Here is an 11456-nt window from a genome sequence, read left to right on the forward strand (position 1 = left end):
CCATTCTCTTGACATTTTATTTCCAAATTGAGGTAAAGGTGACCAAAGTGGTATTTCCCTTTCCCATCACTACCCATCATATTTATTATCTTTTCTGCACAATAGGCACAAGAGATCATTTATCTTTTAAATATATATCTAAGGAATTTTCATATCTTTATCATTATTTATAGTTGGTCCTGCTCACTGAGTGTAAGAAGTGTTAGAAGAGATTCCATATCACAGATAAATAATAATGCTTGGTAAACAGATCTTGCATGGATATGTGCATACTTACAGCACACAGCACATTCATTTCCTCTTCCCTCAAAATGTAACATAATTTGAATAAGACATTTTAACGGTAGGTTAATAAAAGATTGGCTCAGAATTTTACAAATCTTTTAACAAGGTTTACTTAAGTTTCCATGCAAGGGTTGCTATGAAAGGACACCTACTAACATGGGCTTTGTCAGATATATTTTAATATTTATTTTTACTGTTAATGACATGTATTTCTGTGTGTCTGTATTGGAGTGTGTAGACATGAGTTCAGTCTTACATTATATAGAAGAGGGTGTCAGATCCCCTTGGGTTGAGTGATTGGCAATTGTGTATTGCTTAACCTGTGTGTTGGGAATTTAATTCTAGTTTCTACAGGAGTTCTTACCTTTTGTAACCTCTCTCCATCCTTGTCAGCATAATTTAAGAAACTGAACTCTTATGAGGAGGTTGAACCAAAGTCATTGGATCTGTCCTTTCTGGTACATTTACATAACTGTACCTTGACATTCTAGGCAATCATTGAGCTAGCCTAATTTGACTTAAAATAAACTGCAATCATCAGATAAATCAAAGTAAGTGAAATTCAAATTTAACTGGATTGTCATCCATTGAGTAACATTTAGCTTAAGATACCATCATTAATGGTCATTTCCACAGAGGGAAATTATTTTAAAGGAAAGTCCAAGTCACGAAACAGAGGCCAGGAAACAAGCAAAAGCATTAACTTTTAAGGTATCAAACATAAACAAGTCTCAAAGAGCTATGATAGATCTTCCTGTAAATGCCTTTGTGACATGTAGGATTTTATTGGTCCTGCCCAGATAGCCATTGCTCCCATCCACAAAGCTTCATGAAATAACCTTCTGGCCTTTGATATATCTTCAGGGAAATAATATTTTCAGTAGATACTGAAGTGCTTTCCAGGTATCAGAGATTTAAAAGGAATCTAATACACTGGAAACCTCAGAACTCCCAGTGTAATTCTTACTAATGATAGTTATTTAGTGAAAATGCATTTAATGCCCAGGTGTACCAATTTCCTATGTAGTTCTAGATGAACAGAGAGGGACACAGTCCCTTCTCATCAGAAGGAAATACTTAACAGAGGCAGCTAAGAACTGTTTAAAAATTATAAAATATATAGTGGTTATAAAAGGTATGATATAAATCTGTGGCTATACAAGGAGATTCATGGAAGTTGACCCAGGAAAAATTATACACCTTTCACATTATCTCTTATCACCTACTCTCAAAATAGCTTGTATAATCTGATTTTTTTAAAAAAGGGAAAATTATCCTTTTTAAAACTTGTTTTTGAGATCAATTTTTTGTTATAGGTCTTAAATCTCTCTTGTGAAAGACAAACTGAAAAAATAACAATTGAGAGATCTGAATAGGAGTCTAGATTCTAGAAGTGGTTTTCATATGAATAAATATATTTCACATATTGAGAATAAAATGTTTCTCTGGAGAAATTCCACATAAGGCAAACAGAGTAAGAAAGGAAAAATCCAAAGATATGGGAACTTGATTTCTGTTTCTATTTTGATAAGGGTTCTTCACTTTCTGTTCATTATAGCAATGTTTCATGCAAAATTTAAGTTAAAATTAGTTTGTTTTGTGTAGTAAAAATTAATTTCAAGAGCTCTAACATAAAAATTTACAGCAATTTCTGTTGCTGTAATTTCTATTTTCATGTTCAAGAGGAGCCTTCTCAGCCTCCTCTCAAGGTTCTCTGTGACCAGATTAAGGGGATCCCAGAGACTCTCAGGACATTACAGGGTATTTGAATGCTCTTGATTGACCATCTCACCTGCATTGTAAGATCCTGCTGGTAAAGACACTACACAACCTGATTACAGAGTGTGATAAATCAAGCTGGATCTGAACTAGAGATGTCCTCCATGCTGTATAGCTCCCATAGTCCCAGAAGTTGCTATGCAAACTGCTTGGGGAGAAAAGCCATTATTGACCCTACTCAGCTGTGGCCCCATAAGCTATAATAATAACTTAACTGGTAAGATATACACACAAGTACAATAGTCTCAAAAACAGAACAAAGCAAAGATGAAAGAAACAAGAAATACATAAATTAGTTTTCAGATATGTGGGGGAAATTAGGGCAGGTTTGAGAAAGATGAATACAGAAAATCAAATGTTGTCTATTAATTTCATTTTACGTTTTTTTGAGTGTGTGCATGTGTTTGTGTATTAATGTATGTGTTTAAGCTCAGAATGACATGCATGTGGAAGCTAGAGGACAACCTGTAAAATAAGTTTTTTTTCCAGACCATATGAATTCTGGGACTGAATTCAGGTAATCACTCTTAGCAGCAGGTGGCTTTGCAGTGATTCAGATAACAGGTGATTAGGTACACTATGTGAACTTGAATGAGTAAAGTAGAGGTCTGTGGTACTGTATGTAGACAGAGTGGCATATTAAGTCACGACACATTATCTGTATGACTGGCATATTATCTATGTGAGACTGATGCGGGGGATCCAAATAGGTATCACAATCCTTAGATCTTCAAGTTTTTTATTTAAAGTTGTGTTTGCAAATAATCTTTTCACATTTTTCTATGTACTTTAAATCAAGTCATGTTTATTTATAATATTCAATTAAAAGTACATAGCATACACTTGACTGTTTTGCATTTAGTGAAAAACAATCCGTGTCCAGCTTAGATATAATTCTTTTTCCCAAAAGCTTTTAACCTTCAGTAGGGTGAATCTGCTCATTTGCAACACAGGGGTAGAAGGAGCTTACAATATTCTCTTTGACTGTGTTATATTTCTTCAACAGAGCAAGACAAATCTGTGAATAATAAATAATGAGGAAATTAGTTTGGTAGTTGAAGAGTGTGGTGCATATTTAACACCATTAGTGGTAAAAGAAACAAAAAGAATTTGGGACAAGTACAATAAGGTGTCTTCTCAAAATATCAAAGGATTTGGAATAAAGCAACAAGAAAAAAGAAAGATTACTTGTTAAAATGTCCTATTAATATAAGTGGCTTGGATAGAGTCGTGAAATATCTCACCACTTTCCACCATACTGTGATTGTAAGAAATCATTTAATTCATGACAGACATCAGTGAAATAATAAATAGTGATTAGTTTATATGAGATTGAATGGTCTCATGGTGTGGTGATATTACCCAGTTATAATACTCACTAGGCTTCTCCTCCTCCTCCTCCTCCTCCTCCTCCTCCTCCTCCACCTCCTCCTCCTCCTCCTCCACCTCCTCCTCTCTGGTTTATTGAGACATGGTCTTAGTGTGTAGCCAATGTCCTGGAATTCGTAGACCAGACTGCCCTCAAACTCAGAAATATCCACCTGCCTCTGCCTTGCCTTCTGAGCACTGGGATTAAAGGCATTCACCACCACTTCAAGCAACCACTATGCTGCGTCTCCTCCTCCTCCTCCTCCTCCTCCTCCTTCTTCTTCTTCATTTTCTGAGACAGGGTTTCTCTGTGTAACTTTGGAGTCTATCCTGGCACTCGCTCTGTAGTCCAGGCTGGCCTCAACCACTATGCCTCTTAAGGTACACAGATATTTTGTAAATCTGTAGATGCAGGGGCATTTCCAGTAAATATCTCTCTCCTTTTCTTTGGTTCTGTTTGAAATAGACTCTCATATAATCTTGTCTGGCCTTGAACTCCCTGCTTACCCATGTCTGACTTTGAACTACTAATCTTCTGGTCTTGCCTCTGAACTGATGAGATTATAAGCATTCATACCAGGGTCCCAAAATATTTCTTGATTGTAGGTATGTCCTAAATTGACAATGGGAAAAGTACTATTGCTACTGTACACTGCCCAAAAAACTTTATGTAAGATAATTTTGGTTCCATTGTACAACCAAAATTATTGAATACTCTTATCTAGTATTATTTTTTAGTGTTCAGTGACCAAAAATTTATTATCCATCTGTAATTTGGCATTTAAAATTAACCTGAGAAATAAGAGAAAGCATCTAAGAAAAATGGTGATAATAGAAAGTGAAAAACGAGTAGAGATACTGGTAATGAACACATTGTGTGGACTAGATTATTGCTTTTCTATTGATAGAATAAGTAATAAAGAATTAATTCAAGGAGGGTTTTTGATATGTTAAATTTATGTATTAAATTAAAAATGGATATATGCCAAGGTCTTGTAAATACCATAATTTGCTTTTTGTTTTTCTTATGTACCACAATGTATTTCCAGATAATGGCATTGAAGAAATTATGAAACTAAATACTAATTTAAATACTTAGGTGATAAAGAGATAGAAATAAAAACTTCTTTTAGCCAAACCTTGAGGAACAGATGCAGGTTAGCTGAAAGCACAAAGATGATTCTCATGTTAGTAAGAATGGCTGTGGGACATCAGGCTGGCCTCTCAATCACAGGTAAAGTAATATAAAATAATAATCAGCTGTTTGTTTTTCAGATTAAAATTCATTCATTAGAAAAGAAAAAAATCTTTCCTAAAACATCATTAATGCTTCATTAATCAATATCTCTTGATTAATGAAGTGGAATATTTTCAATAGAGTTACAAGTAAGAACCAGGTTGTAAAGAACAGAAACAGAAAAAAAATTATCATCTATTAAGCAATTATCTTAATATATATTATATATATCTTAATATATATATTTAAGTATGTGTGTGTATCATCTATCAATTATCTATCTGCATGTCATATATTTGTCTATCTATCTATCTATCATCTGTCATCTATATAAGTATCTTTGTATCTACCATACCTGTACCAGTCATGGATATATTTACTCAACTCTATCAAACTAAGATAGTTTATATATGAACCATATAGACAAATAAGATATAGATTATAGGTAGGTGATATGTAAATATAGATATTTCATCTTATTATAGCAAATTTCCTGTGTCCATGATTTGTACAGTAGTTATTGGGTAACTGATATATATATATATATATATATATATATATATATATATATATATATTCAAATCATTATTTATTGATGGAAACTTTAACTAAAGTAGAAACAACCAGGAAGACTTGTATTTATTTAACAAATCAGTATATTCTTTTCGGAATGTTTATTATTATTACCACTTCCTTGACTATTGATAAAGAAAACTGGTAAAGGGAACAGAGACTCAACATTACAACAGAGAACAACCATATCTAATTATCTAATTACTATAGAACAGAGGATCATGCTTATACAACTTAACATATATATCTGTAGTAGTCTATTAGGGGATCTTTTTATTTGGGGGAGAAAACTATTTTTAATTAAAATTTTTTCATGTAGTTTGCTCATTTTCTCCTCACTCTTCCCAGATCCCCACACCTCCCCACCCATCCAACTTCATGCACTCCCCTTAAACAAACCAAAATGTAAACATAAATATCAAACCAAACAACCAAAAGCCAATAAGACATAAAATTGAAAACAAAACAAAATTTTAAAAAAGACCTCCCTCAAACCAAACAACAAAATTGTATTATGGAGTTTGTTTGTATTGGTTACCCACTTCTGGGCAAGGTATGTGCCTTGAATGTGGTTAATAGACACAGTGACAAACCATTGGGGGGAAATTTCCCTTCCCCTTGAAAAGATTAGGGGTGGGACTTTGCATCCACTTTCCATTGTCAGTGCTAGGATTTTGTCTGACTTGAACCTGAGTATATCCTGTGCATCCTGCTTCAGTCTCAAAGAGTTTATATGCATATCATTTGTGTCTGGAGACACAATTTCTTTGAAGTCATTATCCACTTCTGGCTTTTACAATATTTCCACTCCCTCTTCCATGTAGATATCTGAGTGTTGGATGGAAAATGGTTGATGAAGACATCTTATTTAGGTCTGAATGATCCAACGTCTCTCACTCTCTACACATCGTCCACTTCTTAGTCTCTGAATTGATTGCCTGATTGGTTAAATGTATGTTAATTTATATCTATTTTATTCTTTTTATTTATTTTACATCCCCTTCCCCCTTTCTGCCCAGTCCCTCCCCTACCTCCATTTTGCCTCTACCTTCTTCCACTCCTCCTCCATTTCTATTCAGAAAAAGAGCATGCCTCCCATGGATAGTGACAAAACATTGGCATATCAAGTTGCAGTAAGACTAAGCAACTTGGCTTGTATTGAGGCTGAGCATGACAACCCAACATGAGAAATAGAGTCCTTAAAGTGAGTAAAGTAGTTGGAGACAGCCTCTGCTCCCACTTTTGAGAGCCCCACAAGAAGATCAAGCTACCAAACTGTCACATATATGCAGGGTAACTAGGTCAGTCCCATTATGGATTTCTGGTTGTCAGTTCAGTTTCTGTGAGCTACTTTAAGTCCAGAATAGTTGATTCTCTGGATTTTCTTGTGATGTTCTTGACCCTTCTGTCTTCTACAGTCTTTCCTACCTTTCTTCGGCAGGATTTCCTGAACTTGGTCTAATGTTTGGCTGTGAGTCTGAATCTGTTTCTACCAGTTGCTGGATTGGTTTAAGCGTCTCTGATGATCATTGGGCTAAGCAGTAATGTGAATATAGAGTAATATCATCAGGAATCACTACATTGATATTTTGTTTTCCCCCAGTCATGTTTAGTTCTATCCTAGGTCCTGGATTATCCAGCCTCTGAGTCCTGGTGCTCCAGGCAGTGTCAGGATGAACTCTCTCTCATGGCATGAGTCTCAGGCTGGACCAATCATTTGTAGTCAATTCCCACAATCTCCATGGCACCCTACCAGCACATCCCATAGGCAGGAAAGACTGTAGGTCAAAGATTATATGCCTAGGTTTGTGTCCCAATCCCTCCATCTGAAGTCTTGCCTGCTTACAGAAGATGATTGTAAGAAGTTAAAGTCTAAAAGGAAGAGAGATGAGCAAACCTGGAATCTGCCTGGTGCTGTCAGAAGTCCTAAGCATGCCTAGCCAGTGTGGGGTAGCCATGGATGTCAAAAGATCTGAATGCCTGGTTGCTGGGAGTGTACATAAGGTTTCTCCCATTGCTAAATAAAGGAATCTGCAATTTTACTTTCACCCAACTCCTGGTATTTGTGCCTTTGACACCTTGCCTTCTTAAGCCTCCCCTGAGGGTGCCATTAAGACTCAGAAACAGATGACCTCTTCAGGCTACATATCTGCAATTGCTAGGAGTCTTAGCCCAGGTCATCCTTGTAGATTCTTGGGAGTTTGATTTGCACCCAGTTTCTATATAATCCCAAAGGATCTTTAAAATAAAATCAAAGAATTTAAGATAGAAGGAAGAGGATTAAAAAGAAATGAGGCAAGAAAGTAATGTAGGAAAAAGAAAATGGAAAATTGGGAAAGTAATAAAGTTATCTAAAAATCAGTCTGGGATTGAAGGACTTTCTCCCTCCTTTACCCTGCTTTCCCACCCAATCACCCTATTCTCGTTTGTTCTTTATCACCCAATAATATTATATTATTTCCCATTTCTCTGGAGATGCGCTTCCCTCCCTGGTCTCTTACTAAGTATTCTTACCCTTGTAGTTACGTATATTGTAGTAGATGCATAATGAGGTTAAGAGCTACAAATCCATATATAAGAGAAAATATGAAGCATTTGTCATTTTGGAATTGGATTACCTCACTCAGATTGGGATCATATGTGGGAGGGGCAGAATGGTGATGGGGAGGATGAAGGAGAAAGGGGAAAAGGGATGTAAATGCACTATATTTTCTTTATCTATTCATCCATTGATGCAAACTAGGTTGTTTCCAATTTCTGGCTATATGAGTAGAGCAGCCATGAACATGATTGAGCAAGTCTCTGTAGTAGGATGAACTGTCCTTTGGCTATATATCTAATAATACAGTTGGATATTGGAATATTTCTTTTTCTATCTTCCTAAGGAATGGCACACTGATATCTATTTTGTCTGTACAAATTTACATTCCCACAAGCAATGCATCCTTGTCAGCATGAACTGTCAAATATTTTATTGAATTTGGCCATTCAGAATGGTGTAAGATAAAATATTAAAGTAGTTTTGATTTGTGTTCCCACGATGAATAAGGATGCTGAACATTTCTTTAAGCACAGAAGGCTTTAAAAAATTCTCAGTTGAACTTTCCCATGATCCTATGTTCAATGTACCCATGTCCTTAGCAATTACTAAAATGAATGTACTTCTCCACAAATATTATAGCCATTATTCCATTTCTAGGTTGAAGATGGAATTTTAAACATGAACTTTTACAGAGGTAATTTTACTTATCTAATTAATATACTAATCATGCTAATACCTGAGAGTAAGAAAGGAAAATAGTAACAACATTAATACATATCCTTCCTTCCAGAACATATGTTCTGTCTTGAAGGAATTGACGCAGAAATCTTCATTGCTTAGGTTTTGGCTGGGTAACCACAGTGCCTTAATTACAAAGAGTATGCTTAGAGAAGTTTTATGATAGTAAACCTGACACTGATTGAGCTAGATGCCCATGCTAATATCAATAGTGCCATTCATAAGTCTTTGATAAGTTTTCAATGAAAATCCTCTTTTATTGTTTTGATTTTTCTTTCAAAGTGTATTCACAACCTATTCATTAACTTTTTACCACCTCAATGTGAACCTCTATATCTTTTATCTTGGTCAACAAAGTGCTTTAAATTGATATATGGGCTTCTATTATTTATGAATAAAATGCTATTATTCCAGAAGTATTGGTTACAGTACTATAGTCTATGGCTATGTAGTCTGATCAGTGTGAAGCTATAGACAGCACAATTCATGTAACATACATGTTTTAATATAGTTGAATATATTTAACATAACATTATATAAAATGAATATAATACCATCTAGATACATTAATATACATTAATTGGCACATAATAAGAAATATACTATACTCATCTTCCTGGATAAATGAGTACATCTGAAATTTTTCTTTAGGTAACAACGGCCTAGGGATTTTGTCTAATATTGAACTGATGCAGAGGATCCAGGGAGGTCCATGGTTTCTGAAGTTTCACAAGCCAGGTGATTCAGATGGGAGGTTCTGCCTGGAGTCATTGTTCCAACAAATCTCTCTTCACTCATGCTGTATCTTCTTATGCCTTGAAACATTTATATAATCTTTCAGGGACCATGACAGATACAGTAAGTGTCAATTAGTGTTTAACAGGTCGATCCAAAAGATGCATGATTCCTGGTGGAGTAGCTACACTTGGCAAGGCCATGGGCTCATTGGCTGTTGAAACCAGTTGATCCTGTCTGTAATTTCTCTCATGAGTCACTTCATTCTTCCTTAAGTACTTCTTTTCTTTCCTGAAAACAACTTTGGATGTTTCCCACTGCTTGTGTGTTTACCTCATGAAAATATTCCATCTGATTGGGACATATATTCATGGATGGTATAGAAGATGACTTTTCATTTAGTTATATAATTTTGATGTGTTGAATCTATACAGGGACATGCCTCATAACTGGATCTATTTGTCCCACAAGAACTGTAAACACTTAAAAGCTTGCCTTATTCTCTTGCTCAGGCTAACTGCATACATTTAGCTCACTTTTACCTCAGAGTAATTTCAAACTAAAGGCATTTTGTAAATAGCTCATAAATTTAAAACCTTAAAGCTATTTATAAGGTTAGAGCTGCAGATGTCCAACCAAGGTTACTAAGAAAAGCATGTCATTTCTTCACTTGCCAGTCTACTAACAATGGATTTGTCTTAAAATTGTCATTGGACACCATGCCACCCATTGTCTGCTCACAGTTTTGCTCCTATGGCCTTGAACCCTTGTGTTGCCATGGTAAATAGCTCAGCTCCTTATTGCTTGCTCTAGGAATGTGCTTTTCACTAACAAGAGAAATTTCTTTATCACTTCAAGGCTCTTGAAGAAGAAGAAGAGTTTTTAGTATATAAGAAGCGAAAAGAAGAAGCATGAAGAAGTTAGAAGTATGACAGGATTATTAGAGTAAAAATAGAACAAAATAGAGCACCCAAAATAAAGATCATAACCCTCAGATTGTACATGAAGTTACTATAGAAATCTTTCACCCCCCTCCTTCACTCCTGAGAAGCATTTCACCTTTGGGACCCTGGGTCTGGAGCAGGTCTCATAGCACCTAAAATTATCCATGTATTTAACTTGGTTTACTATTTCTATATCTGCAAGGCTAACCTTCCCAACATTCTTCTGACATTGCTTTTCATCTCATACACTTTCTACATATGTTACTTTAATTTGTATCCTATCCATTTTCCTTAGTGACTCCATTCACTTTATCTGCCTCTCTGGTATCCACTACCTTATTATTTTGCATTTGCCAAATTTCAAAAATCTGTAACCCCAAGTATGGTTTAAGCTCCATGATGTCAAGGTCATTGCTTTTCTTATTTTCCAAACATGTGTTTCTCAAACCTAGGAGAGCAGGCCCTAAAATAAATATTTGCAACCACATGCCATCCTCTAATATTTTTCTCCTCATTGGAGACTTCATGAAAGAAATTATTCAAATTTATTTTCAGTTCCATCCTCACATATTTGCTCATGTACATAATTAATATTACTATCTTCTCTGCCTGCTCCCGATCATAAGTATATTGGGCTACATATAAACAGAAGATTTAAGTGAATTATTGACCTCTATATAAGTATCTCTGAAAGAACTTCAGTGTGCATATTATAAAAGCAATAGATAAATTGCTTCTGAGGGATACAGATCCAATATCATCGTTTAGAATAACAGACAGAGAAGTCATTTAATGGTTACAGTACCAAATTAATAAAATGCTGTAGAAAAACATATTTTATTTATTACTAATTTTTTTATTTTAAAATATGAAACTACCTATGTATTTAAACAATTTACATGTGGTATTTGGGGGTTTATTTCATTGTTAATTATGTGTATGTATGTATATGTATCCATATATGAGTATGTATACTTGAATGCAGGTGTCTGCAGACTCTAGAAGATAGTAACAGACCCCTTAGGACTACAATTACAGGCCATCATGAGTTGTTTTACTTGGATTGTTAATTTGGGAAATTACCAATATGGAGCAAGGTAAAAATACAAGGGAATTTAATAGGGAAAATTATTACTTATAGGGCGACCTAGCCAGCTGGTGGGGCAACAGTAAGTGCAGCAAGCCGAAGATGAAAGTGAAAGCAGGCCACCACGTAAGAGTCTCTCCTCTTAAACTTCCCTATGTCAACCTGACC

This window comes from Cricetulus griseus, chromosome 8 (genome assembly GCF_003668045.3).
Source record: "Cricetulus griseus strain 17A/GY chromosome 8, alternate assembly CriGri-PICRH-1.0, whole genome shotgun sequence".
NCBI classification, from domain to species: Eukaryota; Metazoa; Chordata; class Mammalia; order Rodentia; family Cricetidae; genus Cricetulus; species Cricetulus griseus.